Genomic DNA, 21,986 nt, shown 5'->3' with positions numbered 1-21,986 from the left:
TCCTTGACTTATAATAGTTCATTTAGTGACTGTTTGAAGTTACAATGGCACTGAAAGTGACACGACTTTTTCCACACTTAGAACCATTGTAGTATCCCTGTGGTCACATGATCAAAATTCAGATGCTTGACAACTGGTTCATATTTATGAATATTTGTAACTCTAACCCTAATCCTAGCTCCTTCTGCCAAGCTAAGTCAATGGGGAACTCAGATTCACTTAACAACCTTGTTACTGATTTAACAACTGCAGTGATTCACTTAATAACTGTATCAAGAAAGGCCATAAATGTATTTATTTAATTAGCATACAGTACATCATACATGGACTAGCACTCCTAACTTCAATGGACATAGATCAAATACTAATGTCTAAGTCTTCTAACCATTGAAGTGCAGCATCATTTATATTATTTAAGAGCCGAGGTGGCACAGCAGTTAGAGTGCAGTACTGCAGGCCACTTTAGCTGACTGTGTTCAGCAGGTCAGCGGTTCAAATCTCACCGGCTCAAGGTTGACTCAGCCTTCCATCCTTCCGGGGTAGGTAAAATGAGGACCCAGATTGTTGGGGGCAATGTAAATATATATATATATATATATATGTAGGTCTTTGGTTGTTCGGGTTTTCTCCCACGTAAAATTGGAAGTGTCTTGGCGACGTTTCGACGAAGTCCCATTCGTCATCTTCAGGCTGGTGCTTTCAGCTTCGTGCCTCGAGCAGCAGTGTGTGGTCTTGGCTGTTTCTTCCTTTTAACTGCCAGTGGAGGTATGAACTGATTGGGTGGGAGCTTGGCTGTGTTCTGATTGGGTGGAGGTGTGTTCTGATTGGTTAGGGGCTTGGCTGTGCTCTGATTGGCTGGGGGGTTGGCTGTGCTCTGATTGGCTGGGGGAGTGTTCTGTTTGGTTGTGCTCAGGTTAGTCTGAGTTGCAGAGGGATTCAAGATTTTGGGCTGCCCTGCCATTCCTTGGCTTCGCGTTCGTGGTCGTGCTTCCTCTTCATGGAGGGTGTCAGTTTGCTTCATGTATGGATTGGGGGGGTTTAAAGTGGCTAATGATGCAGCTGTGGTCTGGCTTCTGGTTTGTGGTCGTGCCTCATAGTCAGTGTGGCTTTGGGTTTGTTTTTTGCGTGGATGTTTGGTGGTGACATCCTGTGTGGTTTTTGTGAGTGTGGGTCTGGTATCATTTTTTGTGTTAGGGAGTCGTTTGTCAATGAGGGCGGGTTTCCAAATGGCTGGTAGGCGGGAGGTATCATCTCGCTTGTTCATGCTGTGTGGGCGTTTTTCTATCTCGATGGCTTCTCTGATTATTCTGTTATTAAAATGTTCACTTTTGGCAATGGTTCTGGTATTTTTAAAGTCAATTTCATGTCCTGTAGCTTTAAGGTGTTGGACCAGGGAAGATGTTGGTTCCTCTTTTTTGACTGAGTTCTTATGTTCTTCAATGCGTGCACTTATTCTTCTGTTGGTTTGTCCGATGTATGTGGTGGGACAAGTGGTGCATGGGATTTCGTATACTCCTTGATTTTCTAATTCAATTTTATCTTTGGGGTTTCTAAGGATGGTGGATATTTTTCTGTTTGTGCAGAATGCTGTTTTGATGTTGTGTTTATGGAGGATCTTACTGATTCTGTCTGTGATGCCTTTTATGTATGGGAGGATGGCTTTGCCGTTTTCTTGTTCTTTGTCTTGGATTTTAATGGGGGTTTCTTTTTGGATTAGGTTTGTAATCTTATTTCTATGGAATCCATTGGATGTTAGTACATTGGTGAGAGTGTGTAGTTCAGGTTTTAGGTGTTGTTCGTCAGCTAAGCGTTTTGTTCTGGAGATGAGTGTCTTGGCTACAGAGTTGATCTGTGCTGGGTGGTGGTGTGAGAGAGCGTGCAGATAGCGGTTTGTGTGTGTTTTCTTCTGGTAGATGGTGTGTCCTAGGGAGCCATTGGATTTCTTGTAGACTAAGACATCCAGGAAGGGAAGTTGGTTGTTAGCTTCTGTTTCCATGGTGAACTGTATTTTGGGGTGTAGGCTGTTGAGGTGTGTGAGGAAGTTGTCCAGTTTTTCTTTCCCATGTGGCCAGATTATGAAGGTGTCGTCTACGTATCTGAGCCAGAGTTTGGGTTTGTGATCCGATTTTTCTAGAGCTTGGGTTTCAAAGTGTTCCATGTAGAGGTTGGCAATGACAGGTGAGAGGGGTGATCCCATGGGTGCTCCTTCTGTTTGTTTGTATTTTTGTCCATTATAGATGAAGTATGTGTTGGATAGGCAGTGGTTGGTCAGATCTAAGATGTGTTTGGGGGGGTTATATTTGTTTTGGATAGCTGTCAAGGCTTCTTTGATAGGCACTTGGGTGAAGAGGGATATGACATCGAAGCTCACTAGTAGGTCGCTGGGCTGTAAGTTTTGTTTCTTTATGATCTCTATAAACTGGAATGAGTTTTTTACGTGTGAGGTGATGGATTCTGCATATTAAAAATACCAGAACCATTGCCAAAAGTGAACATTTTAATAACAGAATAATCAGAGAAGCCATCGAGATAGAAAAACGCCCACACAGCATGAACAAGCGAGATGATACCTCCCGCCTACCAGCCATTTGGAAACCCGCCCTCATTGACAAACGACTCCCTAACACAAAAAATGATACCAGACCCACACTCACAAAAACCACACAGGATGTCACCACCAAACATCCACGCAAAAAACAAACCCAAAGCCACACTGACTATGAGGCACGACCACAAACCAGAAGCCAGACCACAGCTGCATCATTAGCCACTTTAAACCCCCCCAATCCATACATGAAGCAAACTGACACCCTCCATGAAGAGGAAGCACGACCACGAACGCGAAGCCAAGGAATGGCAGGGCAGCCCAAAATCTTGAATCCCTCTGCAACTCAGACTAACCTGAGCACAACCAAACAGACACAGCCAATCAGAGCACAGCCAACCCCCCAGCCAATCAGAGCACAGCCAACCCCCCAGCCAATCAGAGCACAGCCAAGCCCCTAACCAATCAGAACACACCTCCACCCAATCAGAACACAGCCAAGCTCCCACCCAATCAGTTCATACCTCCACTGGCAGTTAAAAGGAAGAAACAGCCAAGACCACACACTGCTGCTCGAGGCACGAAGCTGAAAGCACCAGCCTGAAGATGACGAATGGGACTTCGTCGAAACGTCGCCAAGACACTTCCAATTTTACGTGGGAGAAAACCCGAACAACCAAAGACCTACATACAAATACCCGCGAAAACCTCAGAAAACACATATATATATATATATATATATATATATATATATATATATATATATATATATATATACACATTGCTTACTGGTGTACACCACTTAGAGAGTGCTTGCACTTAAAGCGGTATATAAGTCTCATAAATAAATAAATGAATAAATAAATATCAGGGTTCTTCAAACTTGGCCCTTTTATGACTTGTGGACTTCAACTCCCAGAACTCCTCAGCCAGGCATGTTGGCTGAGGAATTCTGGGAGTTGAAGTCCACAAGTCATAAAAGGGCCAAATTTGAAGTCCCCTCTTTTGTATTAAAAAGAAGAGATACAGGACCAGTATATGCCCTCAGCTTACTGGAAGCCGCAATCTCAAGTCACAAGTGACTTAATGGCATGTGCAAGAGAGAAACTGACTAGTTTAGAGAGAAATGTAAGAAGATGAGTAGATTTAGATAGACAGAAATAGAAAAGTATGAATACAAATACGATAGGTCCACCATTCAGCGTTGTGTGTCAATGGGATGAATTGGAAGAAGCCCAAGGATTTTCATGGAATAGGAGACAGACCCATTATTAGCTTCGGACCACATCACAGCAACGTCATCTGACAACCATGGTGTGTCATCATGACCCTGAAACCTTCGCAAGTGACTCAGGTCTCTTTCCCCTGAATGACTACTTTGAAATTTGGCCTCTTTCCATATGGGGCTTTCATATGACTTAATTTTCTGGGCACTGCAAGCTTCCTGGGTGGGCTTCTGCTCCTGGTATCTCCGAAATATCTTCGCCTTTTCCCACCAAGGTTACAAGGAGCTGTGATTGACTCAGCCGGGTGAAATAGCAACTTGGCTATCCTCTAAAAATAGACCACATTTTTCATCTTCCCAACATAGCTCAGAGCTCCCAGATATAATCCCCTTGCAAGTGGCCAGCAAGAGATTTGAGCCAGGCTGAAGATACAGAAGAGCGGAGCAGGTTTTCTTTTTAGAGAGACCCTGAGAACGAGAAGACCGAGATTGGGATTTGGGACTAAGCGACTTCGTTCCAGATTTCTGGGTTCCCTCTGTAAGTCAATTTTCAGGGTGTGATGATGGAAAGGGTGGTTGAATTGGAGCCAGATCTTGCAAAAAAAAAAAAAAAAAAACCCTCTTAGTACAGGTAGTCCTTGACTTACGACCTCAACGGAGTCTAAAATCTCTCATTTGTTAAGTTAGCTTTTCCTCCATTTTACGACTTTTCTTGCCACAACTGTTAAGTGGATCACTTAGTAACCTAGTTGTTCAGTGAATCTGGCTTCCCCCATTGACTTTGCTGGTCAGAAGGTCGTAAAAGGAGATCACGTGACCCGGGGACTCAGTAAAGGTCATAAATATGAACCACTTGCCAGGCATCTGAATTTTGATTATGTGACCATAGGGATGCCGCAAAGGTTGTAACTATGAAAAAGGGTCCGAAGTCACATTTTCAGTGCTGTTCCAACTTTGAATGATCACTAAACGAACCGTTGTAAGCTGAGGACTACCTGTATTTAACTGTATGCTTGCTTAGCCATATCAAAGCCAGAGTTGTGGATGGCTGAAAATCTCACTTTGTAAACCTGGTTTAATATATTCAGTCCTCCAATTGTTGAACTATAATGAGGATTGGATGGACAGGCACGAAATATCCTTTAGCCCCAATGAATAGCTCAACTCGCTTCCTGGCTGTAACCCAGCTTTGCCATCCAGATGTTAAAAGATCTATTATGGCTTTGAAGCAATTGGTGTGAATTGATTGTGAGTTGTGGACAGGTGGTTCTCAACTTACGATCACAATTGGGACTGGTATTTTCGTTGCTAAATAAGGTGGTTGCAAAGTGAGTCAATATCCTAATTTACAACCTTTTTTTGCCTTGGTTGTTAAGTGAATCACTGCAATTGTTAACTGAACTATGCAACCATTAAAAAAAATCTGCCTTCCCCCATTTCACTCCGCTTGTCAGGAGCAAATTGGGTAGATCATAAACAGGGATCACATAGATATATGTTGCCAACCATCTGAATTTTAATCTTGTGATTTTTGGAATTCTGCTAGGGTTGTAACTGCGAGGACTGTTCATAACTCACTTTTTTCAGTACATTTGCTAACTTTCAAATTCAAATTCAGAACAGAGGTGGAAGGGACCCTGGAGGTCTTCTAGTCCAACCCCCTGCTCAGGCAGGAAACCCTATACCATTTCGGACAAATGGCTGTCCAGTCTCTTCTTAAAAACCTCCAGTATTGGAGCATTCACTGCTTCTGGAGGCAGGTTGTTAATTATTCTAACTGTTAGGAAGTTTCTCCCTCAGTCCAGGTTGCTTCTCTCCTTGATTAGTTTCCTTGATTAGTCTTTGATTAGAAGAATTAATTTCCATCCTTCGAATGGTTACTATACAAATGATTGTAAATCAAGGACTGCTTGTATCCTAATTTCAGATTTGAGCTCCAGGCATCATACATAGCAGTTCTTTCTCCATTTCCCCCCACCCCCATAACCCTGTGGGATCTCAGTTAAAAAAAATAAGTAACTGACCCTACATAGCCAAGAGACCTCTTATACATGAGGACAGTCTTCAGTGTCTGACTGCTTGCATGGATGAACTTTTCCTGAACTATCTGTAAGCTGAGCCTGGCAACTGGACTTTAGTTGCTCATTCCAGCCGCTCTCTCAGTCAGACCAAGTTGGTTAGGCAGAGGATTGTTGGAATATACCCATTTCACATATTCATGGCAATACGTCAATGCAGATTCTCAGTCATCCAAGTTTAGGTATCTGTAAGTTCAGCCATGGCAACTGGACTTATTTTCTGATACATATTGCTGCACATTTTGGGGAAGAAATCGTAAGGTTTGGTGGAGGAAGAGGAGGAGTCGGTATATTCCAATAACTCTGTTTAACCAATTTGCTCTGACTGAGGGAACTGCTTTGATGAGCAGTGGAACATTTCAAACCAACAAGAAAAGAAATCTAAATAATAATAATAATAAAAAAAAAAGTTGGAAGGGACTTTGGAGGTCCCAAAACAACTGGAGCACCACTTGAACACCATTGGTATTGACAAATTCGCTATTAGTCAATTGCAAAAGGCGGCCTTACTAGGAACTGCTTCCATCCTGCGACGATATCTGTAATACCATCCAACATCCACATCTGCCTATCCCAGGTCCTGGGTAAGGACTTGATAGGTAGACAAAATGCCAAATCCAGTCTGAACATCTGGCTGACTGTGCGATGATTAATAATAATAATAATAATAATAATAATAATAATAATAATAATAATAAAGTTGGAAGGGACCTTGGAGGTCATCTAGTCCAACCCCCTGCTCAGGCAGGTAACCCTATACCGTGGTGGCGAACCTATGGCACGGGTGCCAGAGGTGGCACTTGGAGCTCTCTCTGGGAGCACACGTGCCATTGCCCCAGCCTCACCTCCCCCGTGACCCACTCCTCTCCAGCAGGCCCCCTGGAGGAGAGTCGTCCCTGAGCGTGGCCCATCCGGAGCAGCGCAGCCAAGGACATGGCAGCCAGGCAGTGTAGACAAGACTCTGCCCTCACACCGCATCATGCACAGTTGATGCTGCAGGGCGCAGGCAGAGGGCGTGACCACCATAGTGCTGCTGGGCTGCCTGAGTGATCTGCGGCGGGCCCTGGAGGCAGTGAGTGGCCCTGCAGGCAGACGGGATGGGAGATGGGGGGGTGGAGTGGGGGCGGGGCAGGGGATGGAGCGGGACAGGGCCAGTTTTTGGGCATTCAGTCTCTAAAAGGTCTGCCTTCATTGCCCTATACCATTTTGGACAAATGGCTGTCCAGTCTCTTCTTAAAAACTTCCACTGTTGGAGCATTCACCATTTCTGGAGGCAGGTTGTTCCACTGATTAATTGTTCTCACTGTCAGGAAGTTTCTCCTTAGTTCTAGGTTGCTTCTCTCCTTGATTAGTTTCCACCCGTTGCTTCTTGTCCTGCCTTCAGGCGCTTTGGGGAATAGCTTGACTCCCTCTTCTTTGGGACAGCCCCTGAGATATTGGAAGGCTGCTATCATATTGCGCCCCCCCCCCCAGTCCTTCTCTTCATTAAACTAGACAGACCCAATTCCAGCAACCGTTCCTTATATGTTTTAGCTTCCAGTCCCCTAATCATCTTTGTTGCTCTTGCTATGACTCAACTTACAGAAGACGCTGGCTGGAAAACTGAGAATCTGCATCGACATATTTTTCCTGAATTAGTTTTGTAGTGCACATGTCTTGAGCAACTTTTGAATCTGACTGTAATCCTAGGTAGCACTTATCATTCATAAGTACTGACTCATCTGCCTTTCCCCACTACTCTGCTTAATGTCCTCCAGATTCCCAAGAGCAGATGGTTAGGAAAAAAAAAACAGCTAAACCAGTGGTTCTCAACCTTTTTAATGCCGCGACCCCCAACCGGTCGTAAGTCGAGGACTACTCAACCGGTCGTAAGTCGAGGACTACTCAACTAGTGCAGCACCGTTTGCAGAATGGGACTTTTGGCGGGCTCAGCAGGGCAGAGACAGCCTGGACAATTCCTGTTGGCTTTGGAAAGCCAATCTAATTAGACTCTATTCAAGAGAGTCTATTCGATTGGCTTTCAAAAGCCAATAGAATAAAAGGGAGTAGCACAGCTAAGGAAAAGGGGGAAAAAATGGCGGACTGTGTTGTTTGGTGACCCCTGTGAAATGGTCGTTCGACCCCAATTGGGGTCCTGACCCACAGGTTGAGAACCACTGAGCTAAACTATACTACTGAGGACCACCAAGATGATTTCAGAACCTCTGATGTTTAATCAGCTTTCTCCTACACATGTTCACCCATCTGCACATGCAGTACAGGTGGTCCTCGACTTATGACCAAAACTGAGTCCAAAATCTCCATTACTAAGCAAGGCAGTTGTTAAATGAGTTTTGCCCCATTTTACAATTATTGCCACAGTTGTTAAGTGAATCATGTGGTCATTAAGTGAACCTGGCTTCCCCATTAATTTGCTTGTCGGAAGGTTGCAAAAGAAGATCATGTGATCCTGGGACACTGCAACTGTCATAAATATGAGTCAGTGGTCTGAATTTTGATCACATGATCATGGGGATGCTGCAAAGGTTGTAACTATGAAAAACACTCATAAGTCAGTTTTTTAAGTGCATGGTCACTAAATGGCTGTAAGTCAAGGACTACCTGGACTTGGAAAGTGAAATAGCTAGCAAAGTGTAGTAGCATGGCCCCACCCTGTAGGCAAATGGGGGCAACTTTGGGTGTCTAAAACTGTTTTTAGCATGTTGAAGGTTGCATTGGGGAAAATAATGATGCAAAGGAGGTGATGAAAGCAGGAGGGGGGGAGGTCTGGTTTTTTTCGCAGCCTGGGGTGGGTGGTAGGATTTCTCTCTCCACATACAGGATTTGTGATTTCTGGTCTTGAAAATTGGTGAAACTCTGCTGTGGATTTTCAGGGTCACATTTGGAAGTGACTTCCAAGTGATAGAAGTCACCAACACGTTATAGGAATGAAAGGCTAAATAAAATATGGAATTGAAATTTACATATCCATCATTGATATCTACCCAGGGCAGGAAACCACTTGTTTCTCCTTTAACATTGAAATAACAGGCTGAAAAATGAAAGTTTAGCATTTCTGGATATAGAAAGAGGGCATCTGAGATTGGAATTTAAGACCAGATTTTCTCCTGCTTCAGTCAATCAATAGTTGCTTGTAAATCGGGTTTCTTATCTCAAGACATGAGGCTGAGATTAAACAGAACATCTTTCCAGGGGCACGAAAAGATTCTCAAATATATTTTAGACTAACTTAGCTTTATGATATTCATTTATTTGAAAAAAATAGAACATAGTGAGTGGTGGGATTCAGCTGGTATGCATCACTTCAGCAGAACTGGTAGCTAATTTTTGGCTGCCCAGGCCCAGAATGGGCTTCCGGAAGCAGCATCCATGCAGAGAACCGGTTGTTCACCTATTTCAGTGGTTCTCAACCTTTTTAATGCCGTGACCCCCAACCGGTCGTAAGTCGAGGACTACTCAACCGGTCGTAAGTTGAGGACTACTCAACTGGTGCAGCACCGTTTGCAGAATGGTGCTGCAGCAGGGCAGAGACAGCCTGGACAATTCCTATTGGCTTTTGAAAGCCAATAGAATTAGACTCCTATTCAAGAGAGTCTATTCTATTGGCTTTCAAAAGCCAATAGAATAAAAGGGAGTAGCACAGCTAAGGAAAAGGGGGAAAAAATGGCGGACTGCGTTGTTTGGCGACCCCCGTGAAATGGTCGTTCGATCCCAAATGGGGTCCCGACCCACAGGTTGAGAACCACTGACCTATTTGAATCCCACCATTGAAAATACTGTTATCTAGGAAATATTGTTATCTAGCAAATTCTGGGATCTTCTGTCCTGTGTGGAGCCAGGCTTACAAATTTAAACCTAGAGATTAATTTTAAATACAGATAGTCAACGTAGGACCACAACTGAGCCCAAAATTTCTGTTGTTAAGCAAGACAGTGGTTAAGTGAGTTTTACCCCATTTTACCACCTTTCTTGCCACAGTTGTTAAGTTTGTAACATGGTTGTTAAGTGAATCTGCCTTCCCCGTTGACTTTGCTTGTTAGAAAGCTGCAAAAGGGGTCACGTAACTCCGGGACACTGCAACCGTCATAAATATGAATCAGTTGCCCAATGTCTGAATTTTGATCACAAGACTGCAGGAATACTGCAGTCATAGGCCACCTTTTTCAACAACTTTATTGTAACTTTGAATGGTCAGTAAACAAACAGTTGTAAATCGAGGATGACCAATATGTACGAAGGTGGAATTTCTTCAGCACCACTTCAGAATCCAAAGTGCCAACGGGAAACCTTTGTTCTTTTGAAAGCCAATCCTTGTGGGTGAGTTGAGTTTGTTGTATAAAAACAGAGTCTCTTTTGCATATGAACTGGAATACTTTTTTAAAAAATTGTTTCAGTGTGGCTCGATGATTATTATTATTATTCATTATTATTGGAACTGTATTTGTAGCTTTTCCTCCAGTTTGGGGGAGGAGCTATTATAGCAATACATGTTTTGAAATGTGGCAATCAAGACAGGCAAGACAGACCATTTGCTTGTATTAAACGAAGATATGTAGCCACCAGGTTTAGCATGACAAATATAAGATCTATTATTGTACGCCACAAAGGATAGCAAGATTTTTAAATACAGGTAGTTCTTAACCTACAGTCATTCATTTAGTAACTCTTTGAAGTTACAAATGCACTGAAAAAAGTGACTTATGACTAATTTTCACAGTTAAGGCCATTGCAGCATCCCCACGCTCAGGTGATCAAAATTCGGACATTTGGCAACTGACCCATATTTATGACCGTTGCAGTGTCCCATGATCCCCTTTTGCAACCTTCTGACAAGCAAAGTCAATGGGGAAACCAAATTCACTTAACAACTCAGCCACTAACTTAACAACTGCAGTGATTCACTTAACAACCAGGGCAAGAAAGATCATAAAATGAAGCAAAACTCACTTAACAACTGCCTTGCTTAGTAATGGAAATTCTGGGCTTCGTTGTGGTTGCAAATCAAGGACTGTTATAAGCAGTTTCATTGTCCACTGCATAAGATGGCTGTAGCCAGTGGTGGGATTCAAATAGGTGAACAATCGGTTCTCTGTGTGGATACCACTTCTGGAGGTCCATTCTGGGCCTGGGCAGCAAAAAATTAGCTATCAGTTCTACCAAAGTGGTGCAAACTGGCTGAATCCCACCACCGGCTCTAGCTTAACTGATCCAAGAAAACTCATTTTAAGATGGGGTGTGTAACACCTAGCAAAGTTATTCCAGAGTCAATCAATTGTGTTCTACAATATATTTAAACTGTATAGCTTAGCCACATTTCCCTGTTTGCAAAAATTATTTTGAAAAGATTCTCTTGAAGTGTTGGTTCTTTTTGGATACAAATAAATGATGATCTGAATTAATAAGGCCTCCAAATAAATTCAGTCTTGCTAAATGATACTGACTCATTGCCAAAAAGAAAAAGAAAAGCATTCGTTGGTGAGACTAGTATGAGAAATCAGAATAGAGCTGGAAGGGACCTTGGAGGTCTTCTAGTCCAGCCCCCTACTCAAGCAGGAGATCCTATACCATTTTAGAAAAGTGACTGTCCAGTCTCTTCTTAAAAACCTCCAGTGATGGAGCGCCCACAAATTCCTCTCTTTCTCTGAAGTGGGCTGTGGACAGACTGGGGTGCTCGGGCTATCCCCAGTCAGGAGATATAAACACTGCCTTCTAAACAATTTCACAATCCTTTGTGGCTGGACAAACAACTCTGCTGTTTGGATCCTTTAAAATAGAGGTGGGGAACTACGGCCCCTTTATGGCTTGTGGACTTCAACTCCCAGAATTCTGGGAGTTGAAGTTCCCTTGTCATAAGGGGGGGAGGGGACAAGAGTTCCACACCCCAGCCTTAAAGGAAAAGATCCTCTTTTCATCACTCCAAACACACATCCAAATTTGGTTGCATACCAAAGTGATGGCTGAGATCTCCCCTTGAAACACAGATTCTCTGCGAAATATTGACTCCTGACATTCTTCTGAATCTTGTGGTCTGTTGCAAACCCTACTTGGGTAACAGGTGAAGAATGACCTACAGGTAGTTCTCAACGTACAACCATTCATTTAATGACCACCCAAAGTTACAATGGCACTGAAAAAAAGTGACCTATGACCAGTTCTCACATTTACAATCGTTGCAGCATCCCCATTTGAACAGGTGATCAAATTCTTAACAACCATGTTACCAACAATTGCAGCCATTGAGATAATAACGGTGGCAAGAAAGGTCGCAAAATGAGTACAAAACTATTTAACAATTGTCTCGCCTGGCACCAGAAATTTTGGGCTCAGTTGTGGTCGTAAGTTGAGGACTGAGAAAATCAGTAATTAGAAGCGAATAGAATAGAATAGAATAGAATAGAATAGAATAGAATAGAATAGAATAGAATAGAATAGAATAGAATAGAACTGGAAGGGACCTTGGAGGTCTTCTAGTCCAGCCCCCCACTCAAGCAGGAGAACCTATACCATCTCAGACAAGTGACTGTCTAGCCTATTTTTAAAATCTCCAGTGATGGAGTGCCCACGATTTCTGGAGGCAAGCTGTTCCACTGGTTAATTGTCCTCACTGTTAGGAAGTTTCTCCTTAGTTCCAGGTTGCTTCTCTCCTTGATTAGTTTCCATCCGTTGCTTCTCATTCTTCCCTCTGGTGCTTTCTGATCAACCTGGCCCCCTCTGCCTTGTGGCAGCCCCTCAGACACTGGAACACTGCTATCATATCATAAATTGAATTAAATAAATGTAAAGATAGTTTTCTGAAAGAAAAAAAAACTGCCCTTTATAATAAACAATGTATACTATGGTCACTATATGTTTAACATATATAAAATGTTTAATAGTTTGAGAGCCTACTGAAGTCATTTGTGCCCCACCTGTCCTTTGAGGTGGCCATTCCTTGAGTTCACACTCATTCTTTTGCTATTCCAAAAAGTTTGAACACTCACAGGCTTTGGGAATGAGGCCCCCACGGGTGGTCTTCACTCACCACCAGCTGCCCGCTGAAAGACAGTATCCTTTCCCCCCACCCAAATGCCAGAAACAGTTGTCGTTGGCAACACCACCCTTGAATTTTTGAGCCAGAAATAGCAGGGCTGTGTTATTTCAAACTTGTTCTTATTCTTTCTGGGTCACAGATAACTGCCCAAGGAAAATGCCTCAGATACAAAACTGCATTTTGGAAGTTTAAAAGGGCTTCACTTCCTCCCGATTCCAAAATTACGGGATCTACATTTTAGATCCAAGAGTTCATTTTAGTTTTTTCTTTTCTCAGAGGTTCTTTTGATCCTGGATAACAGAGTTGGTTGTTTTGACTTCAACTCTCTCCCGGCCCTTCAAATGCAAAACAAAACAAAAATTTTACTCATTACAAAGTCCATTCCAGATGGAGTCTGAGATTAAATGACTTCCCAAATGCAGAATGGATTTAATCCTCCCTTTGCATTTGTTCAGCCTGGCAATCCTGGTCTTTTTATTGCCTTGATCAAATGTTTTCCTGATTTGGGGTGCACAATTTTCCTGCATGATCAATTCCGCTCACATAAAATGATAAAATTGGCGTGTCAGTTGGTTAAGTCTATATTTATCCATTGCTGCTTGGAAGTTCACTGCTGCAGTTGAGTGAGGAATGGAACTAAAACCAAGATAAGCATCTTGGTTTCTCTCCAAATTTAGCCTCGCAGAAAATAAGATTGAAAAAGAGTTTGATTGAAAACAATGATGCAAAAAAACTGGAAACCTTGGACCAAATGCCTTTTCAACTTGAAAAATTTGCAAAAATACACATTAAAAAAGGTACATTGCTGAAATTTATGGGTGGTCTCAATATTTGCTATGGATACAGTACAAAGTACAAAATCCTTGTTGCAATTGTGATTCCTGAAAAAGGCAATCCTCAACTCACAACCATTCATCTAGCAGGGATTTTTCAATGTTATTGAAAAAAGTGACATATGACTGGTCCTCACACTCGCAACTGTCACAGCATCCACATGTTTATGTGATCAAAATTTGAGCATTTGGCAATCAACATGTATTTATGATGATTGCAGCATCCCAGGTTATGTGATCACCGTTTGTGACCTTCCCAGACGAGTTCCAACAAGCAGTCACTAGTGGAAACCAGATTTGCTTAATTTCCACATGATTTAGAATAGAATAGAGCTGGAAGGGATTTTGGAGGTCTTCTAGTCCAGCCCCCTGCTCAGGCAGGAGAACCTGGTCCTATACCATCTCAGACAGTGATTGTCTAGTCTCTTCTTAAAATCTCCACTGATGGAGCGCCCACGATTTCTGGAGGCAAGTCGTTCAAATGGTGGTCCAATCTCTTCTTGGAAGGTTCCAGTGATGGAGCACCCACAATTTGTGAAGGCAAGCCATTCCATTGATTGGTTGTTTTCAGGGGTAGGAACTTTCTCCTTAATTAGGTCCAAACCTTGCATTTGAATTGTCCCTCCAAGGTAATTAGACTTGCAACGTCCAAGCCTGATTCTCAGTCAAAGGCCAGGCTAATGAGAGATTTCCCGAAGTTGGTGTCTCAAAACTGATGAAAGGAACATCCAGTTGGAGAACGCTGCTTGAGATTATCACTGGAAGCTTTCAAAAAGAGACTGGACAACCGTTGGTCTGAAACAGTGGTTCTCAACCTGTGGGTCGGGACCCTATTTGGGGTCGAACGACCATTTCACGGGGTCGCCAAACAACGCAGTCCGCCATTTTTCCCCCCCTTTTCCTTAGCTGTGCTACTCCCTTTTATTCTATTGGCTTTTGAAAGCCAATAGAATAGACTCTCTTGAATAGAGTCTAATTCTATTGGCTTTCAAAAGCCAATAGGAATTGTCCAGGCTGTCTCTGCCCTGCTGAGCCCGCCAAAAGTCCCATTCTGCAAATGGTGCTGCACCAGTTGAGTAGTCCTCGACTTACGACCGATTGAGTAGTCCTCGACTTACCACCGGTTGGGGGTCGCAGCATTAAAAAGGTTGAGGACCACTGGTCTGAAATGACACTGTATAGGATCTCCTGCTTGAGTGGAGGGTTGGATTAGAAGACTCCAGAATAAGACTAGACTAAAACAACTCTACTATTCTACGTTCGATGAGATGCTTCAAGTCGACCCATCTCTTTTTATCAGCCTGTAATTTTTTGCCATCTGTTGCTGGCCATGACTGGTGGTCAGGAAATGGCAAGGACCTGCTGGACCAGGAATGTAGACAGGATTAGGGCTTGGAAGCTGCGAACAATAGCCAACTCGCATGCAGAAGGGACAGGAGGGGGGAAAAGGCAGTTGAGCTTATAGCCCTTAAATTGAATAGAGCCCTCTCCCCACCTCCCGTTGGCTGCCACGTTGGCTTCTCCTCCAGCTATTATTACTGCTTATCCATCTATGAGAAGTCAACAACACCAGGCGCATGAGCGGCGCCAGCCATCAGTGGGTCTGTGTCGGGATCAAATTATCCCCCAGGCAAGCAACGGCAGAAGGATTAAGGGTCAGGCCACACAAGTGAATTCCTTAACTTCCAGTAATAGATTCCCCAGGCCATTTAAAGAGAGGTTATCGGTCAAGAGGCCAGCATGCCTTGTGGCAAGGGCAGGGCTGAGCTGGTTGTTAAAGATCTAGTTTGTGTGAAGAACATGCACAACTGGAAGAGTCTATTTTTCAATGTGGTCTGAACCTCAAAGCTATTTTGAAATAAATCAGTTCCTCAAGGTAGATTAGAATAGGAGCTAAAGTTACAAACTTTAAAACCTTGAAAGAGCCGAGGTGGCACAGCAGTTAGAGTACAGTACTGCAGGCCACTTTAGCTGACTGTGTTCAGCAGGTCAGCGGTTCAAATCTCACCAGCTCAAGGTTGACTCAGCCTTCCATCCTTCCGGGGTAGGTAAAATGAGGACCCAGATTGTTGGGGGCAATGTATATTTATATATATATATATATATATATATATATATATATATATATATATATATATATATATATATATATATTGCTTACTGGTGTACACCGCTTAGAGAGTGCTTGCACTTAAAGCGGTATATAAGTCTCATAAATAAATAAATAAATAAACACAGGTAATCCTCAACTGATGATCACAGCTGATGATCCCAACATTTCTGTTGCTAAGCAAGACATTTGTTAAGTGAATACTGCCCCTTTTTGCAACCTTTCTTGACACAGTTGTTAAGTGGATCACTGTGGTTGTTAAGTTAGTAACACGGTTGTTAAGTGAATCTGGCTTCCCCATTGACTTTGCTTGGCAGAAGATTGAAAAGGGGGATCGATTACACGACCCCAGGTTACTGCAACTGTCATAAGTATGAGTCAGTTGCGAAGTGTCTGAATTTTGATCAAGTGATCATGGGGATGCTGTAATGGTTGTAAGTGTGAAAAACGATCAAAAGCCGCTTTTTCCAGTTCTGTTATAACTTTGAATGATCACTGTTGTAAGTCGAGGACTATCTGTATTAATAATATTTTTATTGTAGATTTAGAGAGACAAAATCTTGCAAGTCTGAATGCATTTTCCTTCCTTCCTGTCTTTGTCTAACACGTTTTCTCAAATTACATTTCTGCTTCTGACTCAAATTTCTTTTATAGATAACCCTTGACTTATGAGTGGTCGCTTAGTGACCATTCAAAGTCATAACAGACCCCCCCCAAGAACTTATAACCTAGTTCCAATGTTCCAATGGCCACACCCCCTGTGGCAGGGGTTTTCAACCAGTGGTACGGGTACCACCTGTGGTACATTGGCACCTGGCAGGTGGTATGCGACTATCCTAGAAAAGTGGTAGTGGGGGAGGGGAATGAGCTGAACCGGTGGCAGCACCGCACAAGCCTGAGCGAGAGATGGCTGGAGCTGCAGGGCTGTCAGGGCTCAGCGTAAGTGCCAAGATCAGTGCCGCTTTCCAGCTGATCGGCGTTTCTTCAAGGCTGTCAGGGCTCAGTGGAAGCGCCAGGATCAGCGCCAGGCTCCAGGTGGAGCTCAGCGCTGATCCTGGTGCTTCTGCTGAGCCCTGAAAAAGCACCAATGAGCTGGAAAGCAGCTCTGATCCTGGTGCTTCTGCTGAGCCCAGAAGAAGTGCCGATCAGCTGGAATATTGCAGCATCTCCAGGGTCTTGTGATTTACATTCAGATGCTTGGCAACTGACTCATATTTATGATGGTCACAGTGTCCCAGAGTCATGTGAAGTGACCAAAACCTGCTGCAACCACCCAGCAGACAGGGGATGGGAATAAAAACCAACACCCCCCATGCCAATCGTCAACAGAAATGCTCACAACAATGTAAACCTCAGACAGGAGGAAGAGTGCCACCGGGCGGACAGGCAGGTGTTTTGCTCGGCTGTGACTTGGGGGGCACTTTTTCAATGCCACTGTAACTTCAAACAGTCACTAAGCGAACTGTTGTAAGTCGAGGACTACCTGTACTATATCACTTTTTTCCTCTTTTTTTTGGTCATCAAGTTTTTGACCCCTTGCTAGGCAACTGGTGGTATTCGGATGTTGCCATATCCTAAAAGTGGCACAATAGGTGAAAAGGTTGAAAAGCCCTGCCCTGTGGTCATGTGATTACATTTTGGTTGCTCAGCAACCGGCCTGCATATAGGGCCATTTGAAATATTCTGTAATTATGTCACCACAATATATGACATTTTTGCTGAAAATCAGTATTTACTTCTAGTTTTGGGCAAAAATACTCCATAATGAACAATGGATTTGCTTAATAACTGCCTTGTTTACTCAGTGGCCATTGCGGTTGTTCTATAAGCACGGAATTTGCTTAACGACCACTGCAAAAAGGTCATATACTTGGGTAGTCAGGAGATGAGCCATTTTATGACTGTTATAACTTATGATCGTAATGAGCAGGCTCCATTATGGTTGTAAGCCAAGGACTATTTGATAGTTGTCTTGGTTATAGTTTTTCCCTCTCCTATTCTTCAGATTTATTCTTGGAGCCCATGGCATTTTCCTTCTACAATTTTATTTTAAATCAGCCACCTTTAGCCCAGCCGATATCCAGATTCAGAGAATCTGGCAGATGAAAAAGGAAGTCCCTTTCAAAGGTGCTTTACAAAAGGCAAAGTTGGAGTTTCTTGGGGTTTTTCTTTTCCTTGAAAACGTCTCACTTCTCATCCAAGAAGCTTCTTCAGTTCTGACTGAACTGAAGTCAGAACTGAAGAAGCTTCTTGGATGAGAAGAGAAACGTTTTCAAAAATAAAACAAAGAAAGTCCAGCTGCCTCTTGAAAAAGACACCCTTGTCCTGAATGACTGAGAATCTCTATAAATCCTGTTTGAAAGAGTTTCTGATTGGCCAAAGCAAATATTGCCCAGAGAGGCAAGGGCCATCCTTACACTAGATTGGCCAACACAGTCCAGGCTTATCTTAACTCCTAAGAGTCACCTAATTATCATTCTTCAGTGACCAATCAAGTGGTCAATGAAGAATATCAGAACAGACCAGTGGGGAAGATTGTGTTGGAATTAAATGGATTTCTTTCTTTTAACACCAGAAGAACTAAAAGCCACTTAAAGTGGCCTCCTTCCTAGGCCACAGTTGCATTGAGATGAAGGCAATGCCATTGGAATAAAAGATGTAAATGCCATCACTGTTTGAAGTGGGTGGAAAAGATTCTATACTTCACTAGGTTGTTTTTTTGTGATGATCTTTCAAGAATGAAGGACATCTTGAATTCTTGGAGAAAAGGCAAGATCTAAACTTCAAAAAAACAGCCAGGTGGTGCTGAGCATGGCACACCATAAGTCTTGCTTTGGTACTGGTAAGGAAGGAAGGGAGGGAGGGAGGGAGGGAGGGAGGGAGGGAGGGAGGGAGGGAGGGATGGAGAGAGAGAGGGAGGGAAGAAGGAGGGAGGGAGGGAAGTTCTCTTAGAACTGAAGAAGCTTCTTGGATGAGAAGTGAAACCTCTTCAAGGAAAAACAAAGAAAGACCAATTTTCTCTTGAAAAAAACACTGTTGGGACAACCATGACCTGGATGACTGAGAATCTCCATATAGGCAGTCCTTTAAGTAATCTTGTCCAACTCATGTGTCCAATGAACAATATTCTTGGCACAAATCCCTTTCTTGACAAAACTCTGAAGAACCTCAGAGCAATGTTTTTAGTCTCAAGAACTTTTAAATGTATGGATTTCAACTCCCAGATTTGGGATAATATACCACAGTCTTATGATCTAGATGAAGAATGGCAATTAAGATGGGCAATTTTTTTTAACAAAATTTTATTAAGTTTATATAGATGAGGAAAAATAGGAACAATACAGGTATGGTAAAGGGAGGGGAAAGAGGAAGGGAATAAGGAATTAGGGTAAAATAAGGATAGGTACAATCACATATTTCAACAAACAAGCTACTGTCTGGATTATAATAATGAGTAAATATCATATTCAACCATTTTTACCAAAGCCTAGTTAAAAACAATTAGTAAACAAATACGTTGATCTGTTAAGTAAACACTACTAATAAAATCTCCAAAAATCCTAACATGGGTGATGTTTAATAACCACAATCAAGTTCTTTAAATCCTAGTGGACAATCACCTAAATATGAGCCAGCAGTGTGCTGCAGCTGCCAAAAAAGCCAACACAGTGCTAGGCTGCATTAACAGAGGGATAGAATCAAGATCATGTGAAGTGTTAATAGCACTTTACAATGCCTTGGTAAGGCCACAGTTGGAATACTGCATCCAGTTTTGGTCACCACAATGTAAAAAAGATGTCGAGACTCTAGAAAGAGTGCAGAGAAGAGCAACAAAGATGATTAGGGGACTGGAAGCTAAAACATATAAGGAATGGTTGCAGGAATTGGGGATGTCTCGTTTAATGAAGAGAAGGACGAGGGGGGACATGATAGCAGTGTTCCTATATCTCAGGGGTCAACCTATTCTCCAAAGCGCCTGAGGGTAGGGCAAGAAGCAACGGATGGAAACTAACCAAGGAGAGAAACAACCTCAAACTAAGGAGAAATTTCCTGACAGTTAGAACAATTAACCAGTGGAACAACCAGCCTCCAGAAGCTGTGAATGCTCCAACACTGGAAGTTTTTGAGAAGAAACTGGGCAACCATTTGTCTGAAATGGTATAGGGTTTCCTACCTGAACAGGGGGTTGGACTAGATAACCTCCAAGGTCCTCTGCAGGGTGACAGTGGTGCACTAGAACAAATGATAACACACATAGTTCAACAATGTCTTCTCAGGAAATTTCAAAGCAGTTGGGATGGTCTCATTGCAGCCACACCAGAAACAGTTAGATGGTTAGCTTCTTTAGCTATTGAATTATAAGCTCCATCCCATTGCAATTCTATGGCTCCGTATTCTATGGCTCCATTTGATCATGTTTTCCCCCTAATTTAATCTCATCTATTGTATTTCTATTTGTAGCTGCCAATAAAAAAAAACCTCCCAGAATTTACCAGCTAGTGCCATAGACTTCAACTCCCAGAAGTCCCCTGCCAATATGCTAGCTGAGGAATTCTGGGAGTTGAAGTCCACCTATCTTAAAGTTGCTGAGGTTGAAAAACATTGTTTTAAAAGATCTCAAAGGAGTTTGATGAGGTTGCTGGAATTTCTCAAGAGTCTTTGCATGAAGGGTGCATCTCAAGGATGCTTTTGCAAAAGGCAATTGGACTTTCTTGTGTTTTTTGTTTGTTTGTTTGAAAATGTTTCACTTCTCATCCAAGAAGCTTCTTCATTTCTAACTAAATGGTGGGAAGTTCAGTCAGCTAGAGCTGAAAAAGCTTCTTGGATGAAAAGTGAAATGTTTCAAAGGGGGAAAAAAAATAAGAAAACCCAATTGCCTTTTGGAAAAACACTTTTGAGACAACCATGATATGGAAGATTGAGAATCTCCACAGACATGCAGGCTGTAAGGAGGAAGTGAAGCAAATAGAGAGGATGCATTTAGAACCCAGATGGCTTTAAGTCATGTGGGAATCCACCCCACTTCCGAGATCTAAGGGAGAAAGATGTCAAAGGAGGAGGAGAAGGAAGAGGCCAAAAGGGACTTACACAGTGTTCTGCACCACATATTTCTACTACCCTGGAATTGGCACTGGGCTGACACCAAGCTTACACAGGGACACAATAGACGTTTTGCTTAGGGAAGCATATTTGTTTAGGGCAGAGACTGTCCCTTTTAAAGTGGATGAAAAGCTCTTGGACATTTCCAACACTGAGGCGGGTTGGGTGCATCTTTTTCAAGAAGTTCTTTCCGATGATAGCAACAGGGTGAATGCAGCAGCTCGCCAGTCCTGGGGCAGGAGAAGATGGCCGTGAACAGGTGGGTGGCATTGTTTGAGGCCTGAGTCATCAGCAGCAAAAGTGGGTAGGGGGAGAGGGAGGAGAAGGTGGGAGAGCTGCCTTCAGAAGGGGTGCTTGGAAGGCTAAAGCAGCATTAATTCACACGGGCTTGCTTTCTTCTCTCTCTGCTGGTTTCCACCTCTTAAATCTTGTTGGGAGGGAGTAAGGCTGCAAAAGATGTAGCAGAATACACCTGGATGCGAGTAAGAATTCACCAGGTCTAAACGGAAGATGGAAAGTACACACGAATCTAGGAGAACAATGACAAACCTCCTGTGTACAGGTAGATCCCAAGTCAGAATTGATGTTGGTAACCAAGAGAGTTATTAAGTGAATAGTGCCCCATTTTATGACTTCTCTCGTCCCAGTTTTTAAGTGTATATCACTGCATCTATTAAATTAGTAACACGGTTGTTAAGTGAATCTGGCTTCCCCATTGACTTTGCTTGCTAGAAGGTCACAAAAGGAGATCACATGATCCGGGGCCACTGTGACCGTCATAAATATGAGCCAAGTGTCTGAATTTTGATGATGTGGCCAAGGGGAATGCTACAATGGTTATAAATGCAAAAAACAGTCGTCAGTCGCTTTTTTTCAGCGGCATTGTAACTTTGAACAGTCACTAAATGAACTGTTGTAAGTCGAGCACTATGTATATGCTGCCAGGAAGATAAACACATGTTTGTAGGGTCACAAACTCAGGGGAGGGTTTGGCCATGTCCACACCTAGCGAAGACTTTGTCTCCACCATGTTGTCTTTATCCCAGTCACAGGTTCATGTCCTCC

At 42.9% G+C, this 21,986-nt stretch overlaps 1 protein-coding gene across 3 annotated transcripts in view; it reads left to right on the top strand.

The window, feature by feature from the left end:
- Positions 1-3,982: 3,982 nt before the first annotated feature.
- The window catches only part of LOC120319629 (xin actin-binding repeat-containing protein 1-like), a 36,881-nt gene continuing 18,877 nt past the window's right edge, over positions 3,983-21,986 (top strand). For 2 of the 3 annotated variants that reach the window (XM_039368701.1, XM_039368700.1), the window contains exon 1: positions 3,990-4,308. The gene's annotated coding sequence lies outside the window, so the exon portion shown is untranslated. Of the gene's footprint in view, positions 4,309-21,986 lie in introns of all 3 variants that reach the window. The other variant, XM_039368703.1, reaches the window with a different exon arrangement.

This window comes from Crotalus tigris, unplaced genomic scaffold (genome assembly GCF_016545835.1).
Source record: "Crotalus tigris isolate CLP2741 ecotype Arizona unplaced genomic scaffold, ASM1654583v1 scf7180000020906.486998, whole genome shotgun sequence".
NCBI lineage: Eukaryota > Metazoa > Chordata > Lepidosauria > Squamata > Viperidae > Crotalus > Crotalus tigris.
Note: the sequence above shows the minus strand (reverse complement) of the source record. Positions and strands in the feature narration are given on the sequence as shown.